The sequence below is a fragment of the Cyprinodon tularosa genome, unplaced genomic scaffold (genome assembly GCF_016077235.1).
Source record: "Cyprinodon tularosa strain WSP-4 unplaced genomic scaffold, ASM1607723v1 ctg100, whole genome shotgun sequence".
Taxonomy (NCBI): Eukaryota; Metazoa; Chordata; class Actinopteri; order Cyprinodontiformes; family Cyprinodontidae; genus Cyprinodon; species Cyprinodon tularosa.
This window is the reverse complement of record NW_024037783.1, coordinates 94789-101220: the sequence shown is the minus strand read 5'-3', so window position 1 is coordinate 101220 and position 6432 is coordinate 94789.

Below are 6432 nucleotides of genomic sequence, written 5' to 3'. Positions count from 1 at the left end.
TTTTATGATGATTTTATGATTGAAGCCTGAAATAGGGAAAAATGTTGAAAAGTTGAAAGGAGCCGAATACTTTTGCAAGACACTGTAGGAGCTACAACTTATATATATATGGACTGGGTGTTTGGCCCTCATAGGGTCAACGGTTAGAACTCTACTCTGAGTAGGAAAGGATATATACTTATTTAATCCAGATAGCTATATGCTTTACTGATATCATGGCTCAGCAGACATGAATGGTGCTGATCAAATTGGGTCTAGAGCCTTTCAGAAATTAACAACAAAAACCAGAGTTACAGAAATGTAGCGAAAGGCTGAAAGTCGCCATTATAAAGCCCCAAATATATGAAGCTGAGGATATTATAGGAAATGTCACCACATGTCACCAAATAATGTATTTTTGTTAATGAAGTGAGCTATCCTATAAGGTCTATCAGGCAAAGGATTGTGGCTAGCCTTATAGCTTGTAGCGGTGGCTATGGACATCAGGAGGTCTCTATGCTAATTGTATTGCCGCCAGGAAACTAACTGCTTCCTGGTTCTAGCTCCTTCCTATCTACTAGCACCATTTTGACAGCACCAATTATTGTGACTTTGGACACACTTCCACTACAGCTTAAGTGTCATTACCGATTTAAGATATTCTGATTGAGCCAAAAATCCTTGAAGCCCTTTCAGAGCCTGGCAAAGGTTGGCTAACCTCCTGGAGTTTTACTTTTTATTTATCTAATTACTGTTAGAGACCTTGAGTGACGAAGGGACAGACAGAAATTTCAGTTGTAATCAGAAGGTGCTTTTGACTCGGTTTCCACTCGCTTTTCAAGAACTGTGATTGGTTGATAAATGAAAAAAAAAAAAAACTGAAAGCAAAAGTAACCAATCAAAGAAATTAAAATAGATTAAGAAATCTGTGTCAAGACGATAAAACTAAGCAAAATTAATTTGTAACACAGCATCAAGATGTTAAAACAAATGCTATTTACATCCATCCCACTATCTTAAATGTGTAGAGGACAATATGCTGCTGATTATTCTCAGTCATCCAGGTCATAGTCATTCCAAAAAAAAAAAAAAAAATCCACTGGACTTGGTTTCCAAGTTTGAAGACATTTCGCTTCCCATTCAGGAAGCTTTTTCAATTCAAAATGTCAGGACTAGCGTTGAGTTTGAGGTTTGTTCCAATTTTTGTCTGTTCTAATATGCATGTTTTCAAAACAAAAACAAGGCTTTGTTGGGCTACTGCATAAAATATTCCTGACATTTTGAATTGAAAAAGCTTCCTAGAAGGGAAGCAAAACGTCTTCAAACTTGGAAACCAAGTCCAGTGGATTGTTTTAAATTTTTTTGGAATATAGAGGACAATCTTTTATTTCCGGATGGATCATCTAAATTAGTGGTCCTCATAATTGTCAATCATTCTGGTGATATGTTTACATAAGGCCATCCTACCAGCTCATCCCATTGTCTTCTTCTGCGCATGCGCACTTTCGGGCGTATATCTGTGGTGACCTATGGTTTCAGACAGTCATTGAAGCTCACCTTTTTTCACCGCGGTTCTTTGAAAATGGCCAAGGGTCATAAGAGAAAAAGTGTCTACGAAGTGTAAGAGAAGAAAAGAAGGGCTTCATAAGAGGCAGATATATCCCATAATGCTTTGCGAGGAAAGCTGTCCTCGCAAAACATTATGGGATTTGCTGTCACAGCGGCCTGCTGTTGCCATAGGCTGCAACTACCTGACAGCGGCAACTAATAACTAAGATGACACAGCCACCGTGCAGTGTTCACTATATAGTCCCCGCTCTTTATAGGGATTGAGGGATTTAGGGGTTAGGGCGGAAGTTCAGATACAGTAAGCTATGAGAACTGCAACTTTTAAACAGAGCATGCAAGAGGAGAAATAGGATAGTGCTCTTGAGAAAATCCTCCACAATACCTTTAAGTTGCTTACTGTTAATTGTGCTCATCATCCTGGTCATTTTAACCTTGTGCCACAAGCTGGATTGTCGCGAGATCTGACTTTTCAGTCTCACAACAGATCCATCTAGAAAGATTCCCACTATGTCCATCTCCGAACAACCAGAAGGTGGGACCAATGACATGCCAGCAGTTTTATATGCGGCGGAACATGTAGGAAAGACGACAGTCAGAAGGGCCTTGCTGAAACATGGCAACTCTGGAGAACTCACCTGTCGATACCGCAATTCATTCGGTTCTAGCTAAAATAGCGAGAATTTCTCATTTAAAAAAGGAGCAAAGAGAAGCACTTCGAGCGTTTGTAGATGGGAAAGATGTCTGTGCTTTTCTTCTAAAAGGATTTGGCAAAATTTTGATTTATCAGCTTACAAAACGTCACGATTCGCTACTACGATTGGCTGAAAGCGTATTATGGAAGACGGGTACTAGCTGGCACGTCACCCAATCAGCTCGAAGTATTGTACAAAATGTCTCTCCTTTTCAAGGACAGACTGAACAGTCATCCCAGATCAGAGATGGGAAGTAACGAAGTACAAATACTTCATTACTGTACTCAAGTAGATTTTTCTGATATTTTTACTTTACTACTTATTTTTATGGCGACTTTTTACTTCTACTCCTTACATTTTTACACAAATATCTGTACTTTCTACTCCTCACATTTTAAAAAATTGTCTCATTACTTTAGTTTTGAATCGTTTCAATGGAGTTACTGTTATTATTTTTCACGTCATCAATACCAAATTCAATCTAATTGGATGGGAATCTACGTTGCATTTGACGCACCACTACAAGATGAATCGACAGATTCGGCGGTATTCATTCGCGGCAAATCACTGCAGCTTGGTGGCGGTGGTGTTAGCATAGTAGTATGGACGACGAGATGATTGAAAATGAACACAACAGAGATCTAGTCCTATTGGCAGACATCCATTTAAAATGTAGGCAACGGCATGAAAAAAGTGGTTTCTACTTTTACTTTTATATTTTAAGTAAATTTACAAGCCTGTACTTTGTTACTTTTACTTGAATAAAGAAGTTTAATCAGTACTTCCACTTTTACCAGAGTATTTTTTAACACAAGTATCTGTACTTTTACTCAAGTACGGAAAGTGAGTAATTTTGCCATCTCTGTCCCAGATTGATAACATAGAACTCAACTCTGTTCTATACATATCAATCTGGCTTCTGCCAGGTTACGGTCATTCTATTATTTTATTTTATTGAAATTAATGTACACTAACCTGTTGGTGTTTTACTGTGATTGCCTGCTTTCGTGAAGCAGTCTGATTTCACAAAACCATAAAATGGAGGAAAAAACAAGGCTGAGAAAACCAGAGGAGTGACAACCTTTTAATGTTATTCTGGGAGCCTTTTATATCCCTTGGAGGAGTTGCTGATGTGCTGGTAGGCCAGCCACTCCTGGGAAGTTTAACCGCTGTTCCATGTTTTCTTCATTTGGGGACAACCACACTTGCTGTGGTTCACTGTAGACCTAAAGCCTTAGAAACCATCTTATTCTTTCCTGACTAAAAGGGATTTGTGACCTTTTCATCCTTCTTAAATATATTTATCTCAAAGCACAATACATTGTTTTTTTTCTAGATCAGTTTATCAACATATTCTGAGAAAAGTTCTTTTTTAAGGATTCTTTGATTCTACAGATCTGGTAGTAAACGGGCCCGAGTAAGCTGTTGAAATTGAATTTAGTTTTCCATAAAACAAAGATTTTAAATGAGTGATCTTTCATTTATGATTACCCAAGGAAGCTGTTACTTTTTGTAAGTTTGTGTGTGCAGGTCAGATTCTACCACTTTATATAGTCAGGTTATCATGAACAAATATTAAAACCTGTTTTAATATCTGTCAGAAACAATTTATTGTGTAAAAAGACATAAAAGAAGATTTGCTTCGTAGCTTCATCCCATCTCACATCTTTTCAATAATGCTGTAGTAAAGCAATTGATTTTTAATTTCTGAAAGCTGTTGAAGGTAAACACATTTCTCTTAAGAACAAGCATATAGTTGACCATTTAAGTCGCATAATCTACCTCATTAAACCCGAAAATAAATCTGTAAGGGACAAATAATGCTTCTAGAGGAAATAGAGGTGGTTCTTAAAAAGATTAGTGATTGTAAAAGTTATATAGAGAGAAGCACTGAGTCGACAATAGATTAGTGCTGTGGGCAACCGAGCATGAAGGACAATTGCATTGAGAGAAAAAGAGAAAAAATTGGGCTTTGCTTTCTCACCTATATAATGACAAATAAAGAAAGGAACCATGGATTTTATCTGAGGGGAGAAGAAAAATGAACAAGTATCTGAAAGACAGGATTTGTGTTGAAACAATGATAACCCTCTCCTGTATGAGGCCCGTGTTTTGCTCGCTGGTTACATAACCTAAGTCCAGGCAAGTTAAATCGCACAGTGGGGTCTCTGCCACTGCAGATCCATCAGTCCCTCCGAGGCAGCAGGAAGCCTAATGTAAACCACTTCTCATTTTTAATACATTCTTATAAGCACAGAATAAGATAAGCACTGAGATAGGATAAAACGGAAGGAAAGTGTCGACGCTCAGGGGCGTTAAAAAACAGGAGTGGAAAACCTCTCCTTCTGAGCAGACATATCCAGTCTATCCATCCACAGGGTAATGAATCCATCAAACATCCCAGTGCAGCACTGCTGCCGCATCCTCTCTAGTCAATATAAAAGTCTTGGCCATTTTGGACTTACATAAGCACCCTCCATGTTGTCCAGGTCAGTTAGGTTCCAGATTATTCTTAAATGCTCTTTTTCAAGTAGCAAGGTCTTTACACCCTTTTTGTCACCATGGAAGCCAGTTTGTAGCCAGACAGCCATCAAACGTGCTGTAAACACAGTTTTGACTGTGTATAAATATCATAAAAGGACAAGTTAACGTCATTAAAGATAGCATGCCAGACACATTTCTTGCTTGCCCTGGGACAGATATGACAAAATGCTAAAAATAACCAAACCCTCTACTAGAGAGCACAATCTTATCCTATTGAATCTAGAAAATTGTAAACCTTGCAGATATGTACAGATATTTAGTCAGGGTAAAAATAATCCCAATTAACTAACTTGATATTTAAAAGTTCAAACAACTACTACTAACCCCAACAGGTTGGTATTTAAATGAAACTGAAGCAATTTTTTTACGTCTATACTTTAAAATTGTTTACCACTGGCACAAATACATATGGTCAACACTGGGCCTGATCTTCAGAAGGTTTGCAGATTTTGAGACAGGTGCGAACCTGTTTCAACTCGCAGAGTGGATCTTAAAAGATGGTGAAGTGTTTTGTGTTTGCAATTCAGCAGTGTGCTCAAGTCTTTTTTTTTTTTTTGCATGTTTGCCTTCATCAATAAGCACAGCATACTGTATTTCAATGACTAAACTGCGAAAATGTAAGGGTAAATTATATGCATATGTGACCATTTAACATGTGCAAAGCAATTTTCCAAATAGAAAGTTAATTGCGGCCGCATCTTATTTTAGTACTTCTGATTGACAACCGCAAACTGACAACAAACATCTGAGGGAATTAGTACAAGGCCAGATATTGGAGAGAGATTCTGTGTGAATCTAAACATATTTGGAACATCAGAAATAATAAGATTAATATTAATAATTTTGTTTATATTTAACTTTTACATTTTTTTATTTTCTTCCTATTTTACTGTTGTTGGTAGCACTTTATGATAGGATACTGATTTCAGGTACACATCAAATATCATTAAAGGGGTCAGAATGCAAAACTGAGTTTCCATTGTCATAGAAGAATAACAATAGTTCAGTGGTTGAATGGACTGAAGTTCAAACCCCATGGACACCTCCTTTCTCTGCAAATCTCACAATTCTAACCTTCCACCATAAAACAGGCAAATTCAAAACAAGCCCCGAATTGACGTCAATTTGGGGCTGTTGCCTTATTTGGTTCTGGGGGGCTGCTGGGCCACTGACTGGACCAGACCGAGCATTTGCACTGGAAAAACGATCTAGGAATAAGGAAATTTTTCTTAAATTAAGTGTATTAATCCTTGATTTCAGTAGGAAAATGAGATAGCTTGCCACTGTAATTAGTACTTTTACTGTTGATGTAAGATAATTAGATAACATGCACTTGAAATAAGACAATGCAATTGTGTTTTCTTATTTTAAGTGTAAATAGTCTTTTTCCATTTGCAAAATGTCTCTTTTACCTCCTCAATCCAAGAACAAATGCACTTATTTTAAGAAAAAATTACTTATCAAGATTTTGATTTTTTCCAGTGTCAACTGAGCCAGCCGGGACGGAGCGACCGAACCTGACCCGGTGACAGTATGCTCCTCCCACCCTGCTGCTGGTACAGCGTGCAGGTTTGCAACTGTTAACATTTGTGGAGCAATATTTGTAGATCACCTCCAACAATAATATACATGCTAAAAAAAAACAAAG